The sequence below is a fragment of the Dreissena polymorpha genome, chromosome 2 (genome assembly GCF_020536995.1).
Source record: "Dreissena polymorpha isolate Duluth1 chromosome 2, UMN_Dpol_1.0, whole genome shotgun sequence".
Lineage (NCBI taxonomy): Eukaryota > Metazoa > Mollusca > Bivalvia > Myida > Dreissenidae > Dreissena > Dreissena polymorpha.
In genome coordinates this window covers 136328674-136341319 of record NC_068356.1, presented here as the reverse complement: position 1 = coordinate 136341319, position 12646 = coordinate 136328674, and the positions used below count along the sequence as shown (strand labels likewise).

The window sequence follows — 12646 nt, the reverse complement described above, 5'->3', positions numbered from 1 at the left end:
AACTGAACCAGGTCAATTTGTTTGCTGCATAATAACACTAAGTCAGGTCAATGTGTTCGCTGCTTAATACAACTAGATCAGGTCAATTTGTTCGCTGCATAATAACACTAAGTCAGGTCAATGTGTTCACTGCATAATACAACTGAACCAGGTCAATTTTTCGCTGATAATAACACTAAGTCAGGTCAATGTGTTCGCTGCATAATACAACTAGACCAGGTCAATTTGTTCGCTGCATAATAACACTAAGTCAGGTCAATGTGTTCACTGCATAATAACACTAAACCAGATTGATTTGTTTGCTGTGTAAAACAAATAAATCATGTCAATGTGTTCGCTGCATAAAACAACTAAACCACATGAAAATGTTTGCTACATAATACAACTATATCAGGTGGATGTGATTTCTGCATAATACAACTAAATCAGGTCAATGTGTTCACTGCATAAAACAACTAAACCACATGAAAATGTTTGCTGCATAATACAACATAATCAGGTGGATGTGATTTCTGCATAATACAACTAAATCAGGTCAATGTGTTTGCTGCATAATACAACTAAATCATGTCAAATTGTGTTTGCTGCATAATACAATAATCAGGTCAATTCGTTCGCTGCATAATGGAACAATCAGGATGCTGTGTTCACTGCATAATACAACTCAGTAAGGTCAATGTGTTTGTTGCATAATACTACTAAATCAGGTAAATGTGCTTGCTGCATAATACAACTAAATGATGTCAAATTGAGTTTGCTGCATAATGCAACAAAAACTTCAATGTGTTTGCTGCATAATACTACTAAATCAGGTCAATGTGTTCACTGCATAACACAACACTAAGGTCAGTGTGGTTGTTGCATAATGCAACAATCAGGTCAATGTGTACACTGCATAATACAACACTGAGGTTAATGTGGTTGCTGCATAATGCAACAATCAGGTCAATGTGTTCACTGCATAATACAACAGTCAGTTCAATGTGGTTGCTGCATAATGCAACAATCAGGTCAATGTGTTCACTGCATAACATAACACTCAGGTCAATGTGGTTGCTGCATAATGCAACAATCAGTTCAATGTGGTTGCTGCATAATGCAACACTTAGATCAATGTGTTCACTGCATAACACAACATTCAGGTAAATGTGGTTGCTGCATAATTCAACACTCAGGTCAATGTGATTGCTGCATAATGCAACAATCAGGTCAATGTGTTCACTGCATAATTCAACACTCAGTTCAATGTGGTTGCTGCATAATTCAACAATCAGTTCAATGTGGTTGCTGCATAATGCAACAATCAGGTCAATGTGTTCACTGCATAATACAACACTCAGTTCAATGTGGTTGCTGCATAATGCAACAATCAGTTCAATGTGGTTGCAGCATTATGCAACAATACGGTCAGTGTGTTCACTGCATTATGCAACACTCAGTTCAATGTGGTTGCTGCATAATACAACAATCAGGTCAATGTGTTTTTGCATAATTAAACAATCAGGTCAATGAAGTCGCTGCATTACACAACAAAATCAGGTCAATGTGTTTTCTGCATAATGCTATTAAATCAGGTAAATGTGTGTTTGCATAATACAACAATCATATCAATGTGTTCCCTGCATAACACAACAATCAGGTCAATGTGTATGCTGCATAATGCAACAATTGGGTAAATGTGTTAGCTGCATAATGCAACAAACAGGTCAATGTGTTTGCTTCATGATACAACAATCGGGTCAATATGTTTGCTGCATAATACAACAATCAGGTCAATTTGGTTGCTGCATAATACAACTAAATCATGGCCATGCATACCTTTACACAGAAATTAATTTGTACAGTGTTGTATTCATTTGATGTTGCGTTCATTAGCTGTTCTTATTGATATCCGAGGTTTTCAAATGACAGCGTTATATCTCCCCTTTGGTTTTATATTGCTAAAGTGCTAGAAGGAAACACAATTGCAGGGCATGGACCTTAGTCAGTTCATACATGTTTAATACCCATTATCTATTTCATTACATTTCTATCTACTTAATTGTTTTAACAACAAAAACATACATCTGTAGCAATTAGGTAAAATTTCTCTTTCATACAAATATCAACAAACGATATAAAACATCCTTAAGGTAATTATATTAAAATATGTAAACATGTTATGTTGAAGATAAGTTTATAACATACATGTTGCCTTACTAGTCTTTCTTGTACACTGTAAGCATGAATGTGGCAGTCCAACTTGTGTTTTCTGATAACAATTCGCATTGTTTGTATTAACTCTGATAAATCTATGTAAAAGTTTGCTTACCACCTCAAATATTTACTATACCCCTTGACATATTGCTATTATATTTTGCATACTTCTTTACCAACATGACTCCAACGTATAAACAAGAGCAGACAACTGTATCAAGCATTTTGTAAAAATTATGGCCCTTTTTCCACTTAAAATATGCATATTATTGATAAATCTATGTTAAAGTTTGCTTACCACCTCAAATATTTTCTATGTCCCTTGACATATTGCTTGTATATTTTTTTACCAACATGACCCCAACATATAAAGAAGAGCAGAAAACTGTATCAAGCATTTTGTAAGAATTATTGCTCCTTTTCCATTTAGAATATTCATATTATTGATAAATCTAGTTAAAGTTTGCGTACCACCTCAAATATTTTCTATGTCCCTTGACATATTGCTTTCATATTTTGCATACGTCTTTACCAACATGACCCCAATATACAAACAAGAGCAGACAACTGTATCAAGCATTTTGTAAGAATTATTACATTTTTTCCACTTAGAATATGCATATTATTAATAAATCTATGTTAAAGTTTGCTTAACTTCTCTTGACATATTGCTTTCATATTTTGCATACTTCTTTACCAACATGACCCCAACCTATAAACAAGAGCAGACAACTGTTTCAAGGATATTGTCAGAATTTTGACCCTTTTTTCACTTAGAATATGCCTATTATTGATAAATCTATGTTAAAGTTTGCGTACCACCTCAAATAGTTTCTATGTCCCTTGACATATTGCTTTTATGTTTTGCATACTTCTTAACCAACATAATGCCAACCTATAAACAAGAGCAGACAACTGTATCAACCATTTTGTGAAAATTATGGCCCTGTTTTCACTTAGAATATGCATATTATTGATAAATCTATGTTGAAATTTTCGTACCACCTCAAATATTTCCTATGTCCCTTGACACATTGCTTTTATATTTTGCATTCTTCTTTACCAACATGACCCCAACCTATAAACAAGAGCAGACAAGTGTATCAAGTATTTTGTAAGAATTATGGCCCTTCTTTACTTAGAATATGCATATTATTGATAAATCTATGTTAAAGTTTGCGTACCACCTCAATTATTTTCTATGACCCTTGACATATTACTTTCATATTGTGCATACTTCTTTACCAACATTACCCCAATCTATAAACAAGAGCAGACAATTGTATCAAGCATTTTGTAAGAGTGATGTCCCTTTTTCCACTTATGATATGCATATTATTGATAAATCTATGTTAAAGTTTGCATACCAGCTCAAATATTTTCTTTGTCCCTAGACATATTGCTTTCATATTTTGCATAGTTATTTAACAACATGACCCCAATATATAAACAAGAGCAGACAACTGTATTAAGCATTTTGTAAGAATTATGTCTCTTTTTCCACTTAGAATAATCTATGTTAAAATTTGCATACCACCTCAAATATTTTCTATGTCCCTTGTCATATTGCTTTCATATTTTGCATACTTCTTTACCAACATTTGCCCAATCTATTAGCAAGATCAGACAACTGTATCAAACATTTCGTAAGAATGATGTCCCTGTTTCCACTTAGAATATGCATATAATTGATAAATCTATGTTAAAGTTTGCATACCAGCTCAAATATTTTCTATGTCCCTTGATATATTGCTTTCGAATTTTGCATACTTGTTTACCAACACGACCCCAATATATAAACAAGAGCAGACAACTGTATAAAGCATTTTGTAAGTGATGTCCCCTTTTCCACTTAGAATATGCATATTATTGAAAATCTATGCAAAAGTGTGCATACCAGCTCAGATATTTTCTATTTCCCTTGATATATTGCTTTCATATTTTGCATACTTCTGTACCAACATGACCCCAATCTACAAACAAGAGCAGACAACTGTATTAAGCGTTTTGTATGAATTATGTTCCCTTTTTCCACTTAGAAAATTGAAATTTTGGTTAAATTTTGTGTTTAGGTTCACTTTATTCCTAAAGTATCAAAGCTACTGCTTTCATACAAACATGAACTTGCAAAGTTATGTAACTCTGACTGGCATTTTGACAGAATTATGGCCCCGTTTATGCTTTGATAATTGAACATTTGGTTAAGTTTTTGTTTTGGTCCATTTTACTCCTAAAGTATCATAGCTATTGCTTTTAGACTTGAAAACCTCACTTACTATCATAAAGAGGACTGTACATGGCAAGTTGCATAACAATTAATATATTCCCTCTTGGAATATGTGTGTCTGGGGAGAAATTTAAATCTCTTAGTCAATGTGTCTGTCCGTTGGTATGCATTACTTAACATTTCTTGAATGTTTCCTAAAACATTATTTTCACTCAAACTATTTCAAATACATGAGTTTTTGTTATATATCATACGACAGTCACAACACTCGATAACAAAGGGTCATTAAGTTTTGACCCCATGCGCATGTCTATGCAAGCTTGATAGTAAACATAGTGGGTCTGTACACTTCTTTCAACACGCAGTTACTAAAATTTATTATTATTGTTCCTATCTGCAAAGCTTTCGAAAGCTTTTTTTCTAATCCAAGCATCTTGCATCTGACAAAGTTTATGCTTATGTTGTTAAATGCATCATTTCTGGCTATGGACTTGGGGTTTCTGAGGTAGGCTTTGTGGAGGTGGTGTATCTCATCCAATAATTGCTCAATGTCCTCTCATCAAACCAGTTCTTGCCCCAAGAGTGTCTGTGGCTGTAGCATAAAACAGCTTTCTGAGTGATGCCCAATCCAACGCTCCTCTAGAGCATTCACAAAGGACTGCTTGCAGCTGGCAGTCTTTAACTTGGCAATGCTCAAGGGTGAAGGGGCCTTCTTTCTTTGCCAATATTGTTTGGGCTGAAAATGTATATTGGGCTTGGTAATAATGAGGTGGTGATCTGTCTAGCATTCGGCGACCGACATTGAATTGGTCACCCATACATCCCGCATGTAACTCTTTCTCAAGATAACATAGTCAATAAGATGCCAGTGTTTTTCAGCGAGGATGCATCCGTTACGTTCAGTAACAGTTGTTAAGGGGCAAGATATAAGTGTTTGTGATCTGAGGTTCATGCTCATCACATGTCTGGAGAAAAATAAGACCATTGATGTTGCAGTGGCCCACTCCATGGTGTCCAAGGACTCCTTAATAGTCATTGCCAACTCTTGCATTGAAGTCAATTTAAAGTTTAGCTTGTCTCAACTTAACATTATTTGATTATTTAGGTCACCTGTGATGTTTATCATATTGATATACAAATAAAGTGTATAAACTTATTTAAATTACTTCTTGTAATTTGGGTGATTATAGGAAATTATAGTTATTAAAGTAATAACATAGTCGATGACATAATTTAGTTGTAAGTTTTTTAAAAATGATTGTTATTAAAAAATAAGGTCAGATTAACGAAAGGTTTTCTTGTCGCGAAAAATTGGCAACAACTTTTTGGAGGCCAGTGAAACCCCTGTATTCTTCAATAAAACATGAACCTTTGGCATATGTAACATGGTTTATTAGTTGTCTACCATGTTTTAATTATAATAAATCATTAACCTGGGGCGGTATTCTGAACATTTCTTAGATATTTTACATAGAATTTTCTAATTCTTAAATTTTTTCACTAAGAAAGTTTTTTATCTAAGATTTTTATCTTAGAATTTTTCTAAGACCATTCTTAGAGAAAAAACGTTCTTAGAAAATAAAACTATTTTCGTTCGTAAAAAATTTGTATTATCGACAGATTAAGCGCTTTTTGCATGCGCGTTAATACTGCGAAGCAAAACAATATGGCAACTTCGATGAAAAAAGTGTGTCATTCAAATACGCGAGTGTAATGTGTTTTAAGGCTTCAAACACATTATTTTAATTGTATATAGGACGTAATTCCATCTACTTTGCGTTAAAGCCGATAATAATGAAATCGCTCAAACGTTCAGAGTAGAGTAACAGTTATAATGTGCAACGAATTATATTCGCGCGAATGTTGAACGATTGTTAGAATATTACGTGTCTAAACAATCTTCAATCGTAAGCAATAAAATGTGTCAAGTCTGAACAGAAAACGGATGGTTGCATAATGGTATGTTTGGAATAATGTGATTCTATATTTATTTCATAATTATGTCATTTTGTAACCATTCACCTTCGTCAAGAATTGGAATTCCTGTTTCTAAAAATAGAAAATTTCCCACGGAATGTAAACAGGCGTCGTGTTTGACAAATACAATGGCGTCAAATAAGAAGGAGAGGGAACACAAATTTTCGCTAGACGACTGCATCATCTTATGCAATTTAATGGCGAAAGACTGTGGTATTGCGTTTTTGCATGGATTGAGTAACCATGATCTGATACGACATAGTCTTAGTGTCATAGATTCACTGAAGGTAACCAAATTATAGTGAATGTTGTTTTGTGTCTAGCAGATTTTGGCAATTTCAATTTCACCATTGAACATACAGTTGTATCTGTACATTTTTGACAATAAACTGTATAAAAATATTTCATCCTAGGTAAAAGAATTTGCAATAATCAAACTCCCAGCTACTGAGCCTGAGCTGTATGTCTACTCATAAAAGCTATTACGCATTCAAAAGAACAAAGCTAGAAAAACTTAAAAACCATGACTTTGTTGGAGTAATGGAAAGTATAGTTTGATGCGAAAATATGCTTGTTCCCATTCTCTCACTGAGTCTCTGTATGAACACAACTGGTTAAAATGCATGATAATCTCACCATAAATTTATTTTTGAATTATCATTATAATAATAAAACAACTATTGAAATCTTGACACCAATTTATTTGCACTAGTTGCTACATATACCGGTTAAGCCAATATAAAGCAATCAAAGCTATGTACATAGTAAGTGATTGTTTAATGAATACAAGTTATGTATTTAATAACTGGAATAACAAGTCAAACAAACAAGCAGATGTGGGCGATGGTTTAAACTAAGTTCAATCAAAAAGCAACTAAAAACAGGACGGCAGAAAAGCTGGAAAAAAAGTGGCTAAACATGGTTGCCAAGCACCGTCTCATTTATACAGATTACATAAGAGACCGTGCATTGACAGGTACCATACCATATTCTTTATTGCATAATACAGTGTTTATGGCAAACAGCCTCGGGTAGTCATCAATTAATTGCAAAATGAGAATAGAAATAAACAAATATATAAGGAAAAGAATATTATAAATGTTAATGCTTTAATACCTCTAAAATAAGTACTCATTTTTTTGTTCATATGCCTTATATATCACTTTGAAAATAAAGTCCTCTTCATGTAAAGTATCAAAAAAATTGAGACTATCATGTCATTTTTAACAATGTTGCTTTTGTTTAATTTTGTTGTAAAGTAAAAACCTATTGGTAATGGTGTAACAATACACCTTCAAAAATTTAGTTGTTTGAATAGTCATTACACTGAGGTAACAAGTTTAAAATAAATCAAAAATAAAACTCATTTATGTTTGAACAAGATGTGTTTGTGAAACACAATGTCCCCCTATATGATGTTTGACCTTGTAGGATGACCTTGACATTGTGAAGGATGACCTTGACCTTTCACCACTCAAAATGTGCAGCTCCATGAGATACACATGCATGCCAAATATCAAGTTGCTATCTTCAATATTGCAAAAGTATTTATAAAATAAGCGATAAGGGCCACATTTATTTGACTTCTGACCTTGCAGGATGACCTTGACCTTTCACCACTCAAAATGTGCAGCTTCATGAGATACACATGCATGCCAAATATGAAGTTACTATCTTCAATATAGCAAAAGTTATTGCAAAATGTTAAAGTTGGCGCAAACAGACAGACAGACCAACAGACAGGGCAAAAACAATTATGTCCCCCACTGCTATAGTGGGGGACATAAAAAGAATTCATAAATGTGGTTACATAATTTTAACCACACATCCATTAGGTCTTATAAATAATAAAAATATTTATTTTAGAAGGAGGTTGTTTAAACAAAAATCTACACCAGTCTTACCAGTACCCGTCCCCACTCTACCCCTATCAATCAAACAAAAGAATAACTCATTGTAAAAAAAATAGTAAATACCATTGTTACTTTGTACAAAATATTTTTTTACAACAAAGGCTATCAAAAAGATTAACACTTCTCCACTTATTGAATGATAATAAATTAACTCTTTAACCCAAAGTACATTTATTTGCTCAGTCTTGTACATATGTCAAAGTATGACAAATGAATTGTCTTTGTCAGGTGTCACTGCAGCTGTCACGACAATGACCAACTCGAGGTGATGTCATTAGCAGAGCTGCTGAAGAGAAAGAAGATAATGCTTGAAATTTGATTGTTGAAAAAAAGTTGCAGTCACCATACATGTTTAATTTTCATTTTGATCATAAGCTTTTTTTTTAGTTAATATCAAAATCCTTAGTCTATAGAAAAAATTCAAAACTTTTCAAAATAGCATTTGTTGTAATGAAAATTTAATTTATTTTTTACAATGAAAGCACTTTTGTTCACATGAAATATCTGCATTTTGTTTGAAAACATTTCCTAACACATACAATTATATGTGTCTTGTTCTGAGAAAACTGGGCATAATGCATGAGCAAAAGTGTCGTCCCAGATTAGCCAGTGCAGTCCGCACAGGCTAATCAGGGACAACACTTTCCGCCTTAACTTGATTTTCGGTAATGAGGGACTTCCTTGAAACTAAAAATAATGTTTTGTTTTTGGGAAATAAATTAATTACTTACTGGCAAGCCTTTTCAGGTTTCAAACGAATTTCGCCATGCAGCACTCCCCATCTTCTTTTCAGTTGGCCTATTCCCCTTTCGACTTTTGATCTTGTTATTATGTCAGCTCTGTGATATCAAATATACATTTAATAAAATTCAGCAAAATTATTTGAGACGCTTTCTGAGAAAACTGGGCTTAATGCATGTGGGTAAAGTGTCATCTCAGATTAGCCTGTGCAGTCCGCACAAGCTAATCAGGGACGACACTTTCCGCTTTTATGTTATTTTTCGTTTGAAGGAAGTCTACACGATTTTCTACACGAAAATCCAGTTAAGGCGGAAAGTGTCGTCCCTGAATAGCCTGTGCGGACTCCACAGGCTAATCTGGGATGACACTATACGCACATGCATTAAGCCCAGTTTTCTCAGAACGTGTCTCATTTTTCTGATAATACTTTTAAATTAGAATCATGGTTTGATATTATTGCACTATATAAATACTGTATTTATTATTAATTGTATTGAAACACCTCATTAACTTAAAGTCTTATATTTTGCCATGGGTTGAGTTGTAAACATACATACAATAACACTCACCATTACCTGTTATTGTTTTATTTCACAATATATAGAGGATATTTGTTGGATTCGATGGAATATCGATTTTATTTCAGGAGTGATCATATAGGCACAAATATTTTGACCCCTTTGACCTTGACCTTGAAATTAGGGTCCGCGTTAAGGTTTCTAAATCTGCGTTTAGGTTTCAAAAAATGCAAATAGTTTCTATCAAAGCGTTTTGCGGGGGGCATATGTCATCCTCTGGAGACAGCTCTTGTTTACCAATGGAACTATGTACGTCAATGTAAAATGCATCATTTACATAAGATAAATCACTGGAATCATAGTTTTTAAATGAAATCCTGTATACAAATACATGGGTGCATAATGAAATTTGGATAACTATGTATGAATGTAGGCAGTTAGGCTTCTATATGTGTTAAGAATAAATGTATATTACTATTTTTTTTACCTGGGTATTGATAGAATGATATCCCATTCTATTGACATATGCATCCTGCACATCTGCACTTGAGTGCCATCCACAACGCCAACAACATTTGGAAAGTTGGCTATGCCTTGGAAATCCGTCTTTACCCTGCTGACATCATGCATATTTAGAGGGAACAATATAAATCTTGATGTAGTTTCCCTGCTAGCGAGCATCTCAGTGAACTGTGTCACAGCCCTTGACACTGATGGCTGTGACAAATTATGAATGTTACCATCATTTATCTGGAAATCACCGGAGCAAAATAGCGTAGGGTGATAAGGATTTTCTCTAAAGAAGAGACATTCTTTGGCCCAAGTGTTTTAGGTGATAAACGTTCACCATATTCTTGATTAAGGCGATCGATGCCATCCTTATCTAACCGATATCTTCTTACAACCTCAATGTTCGTGAGGTTCTCAAATGTGTCCAGCCTTTCGTTCATATCTACAAGTCAATAAATAAACAAGGTTTATATTCATTTATATTTTGTGTAAGAAAAATACACACATAATAATATTAGAAACATTTTGTAATAATAAAATGTCAATTAACATCAGCGTCTACATTTGGGGAAAAAATAATCATGAACACATGATAGTGTGATGCATTGGGTTGCTAATTGCTTCATTAGGGCGGGTATCATTTGTCGGGTCAGGTATTGATGCTTAAAGGCTTATTTGATTTTTACAAACCAAAGTTCATTTCAAAGGCAATACGTATGTAAAAATGGCAATTCACCATCCAGTTACAAATAAAATATGAACATTTCAACAATGTAAACAACGTTAGGATGACAATAACTTAAAATAGAAACCAAAGAAATACTATCATGTTTTTCTTTCAAATCAGTATAAAAGTTAAAATGGTATTAAATTGACATTTGATTACACTTTCTCCAATTTAATAAATGTTACCAATTCTAAATCCATACAGTGTTATACAATTATGAGCATTAAACCACAAAGCAACATAAATGATGCGCTTTTCCATCGTTATGTACCTATTTACATAGAAAACGTTCATTTGAAGTTTTCCAAAATGTACCGTAACTGACACGTCCGCCATATTTGTTATGATGGAAAGTTACTGTATCTACGGAGGTTTCGTCACTCAACAGTGTCGTATTTTGTATAAGAGGGGAAGTGAATGTTTCGAAATACTATTAAATTGAATGATAATAATAAATAAATACTGTCAAAATATATTAAATAAATTGTGTACACACATTTGCGGGGGTAAACTTACGAAGATGGGTATTTATGTTTCGTAATTAGTTGCCTTTCACTCATTTAAAATGTAAACATTATTTACCAATGTTAAAATTTAACTTACCTGTGATGGTTCGACGTGAAATTCGATATTTGTTTTTATGAATCAACACAAAATGGCCGATACAAATTTTATCTAAGAAAATTCTATAAGTTTAAGACAGGTGTTGAGGTTTCTAACTTTTTTAGTAAAATTTGGCAACTCTTAGAAAATTCTAAGAGATTAGAACGTTTCTTAGACAAAAACTAAGAAAATATTACAGTTATAGTAAAATACTTAGAAAAAACGTGAATTCTTAGCGAATATTTTGTCTAAGAAAGTTTCAGAATACCGCCCCTGGGGACAACACTAATGAACACAGTTGAGGTTGTCTTCACTACCCAGTGAATTGTACATGTTTTAACTAAATTTGTATTGCAAAATAACTTCATTTCCTCAGAAACCACATGGCCAAAAAGTTTTATTCTTGGTTTGTGGCAATTTAATTTGATAAGTTGTATGTATGTTAAGTTATTTTGACTTGCAACATTGAGCATTTTATCAATACTTTGACCAGCTCCTATTTATGTATTCTTATGCAGGTCACAGATCTGGTAGTCTTGATTTGTTTATACTGATAAATACTGCAAAACTAACAGGTTGTACACTATAGATTGTACTAAAGGAATTATTATAGCAGTAAGAGTACATCTACAGTATGTTATATTTATGTGTTTACAAATTAAAAAGAGATGAAATCAACTAAAAGTGACTTTTGAATCAGAAGAAATATCTGGCAATAATGCCCTGTCTGTACATGTACTTATTAATAAGCAAAAACATATTTATTATGATAATAGTATAATAGTGGTATAACACTAAGAATCAAACTGATTTAACACATCAGTCCACATAATAACTTAAACCAGCCATGGCCTGCAACTACATCATTTATGGTGACATAAGAAAGAACACTCGTTATATGGGTTAAAATGTACTAATAAAGTATTAATATTTTTGGAAAATTACCATTTTTATGCCCCCGGATCGAAAGATCGGGGGTATATTGTTTTTGGCCTGTCTGTCTGTCATTGTGTGTGTCCCAAAACAATAAACATGATTTAAGTTTGATAACTTTTTAAATATTGAAGATAGCAACTTGATATTTGGCATGCATGTGTATTTCATGGAGCTGCACATTTTGAGTGGTAAAAGGTCGAGGTCATTCTTCAAGGTCAAAGGTCAAATTTGTGGCTTCAAAGCGGCGCAATAGTGGCCTTGTGTTTGTGACAAACACATATATTGGTATACTTGGAAA

The 12646-nt window shown here is 33.3% G+C and overlaps 1 long non-coding RNA gene across 1 annotated transcript; it reads right to left on the bottom strand.

Annotated features, from left to right (window-relative positions):
- Window positions 1-7088: 7088 nt before the first annotated feature.
- On the bottom strand, window positions 7089-11197 carry LOC127869148 (uncharacterized). The gene is made up of 5 exons (XR_008044432.1): window positions 11081-11197; window positions 10060-10524; window positions 9045-9152; window positions 8011-8599; window positions 7089-7864 (listed from the first exon to the last, which is right to left on the bottom strand). It is a non-coding gene; the product is annotated as an uncharacterized LOC127869148 (long non-coding RNA).
- Between the last annotated feature and the right edge of the window lie 1449 nt (window positions 11198-12646).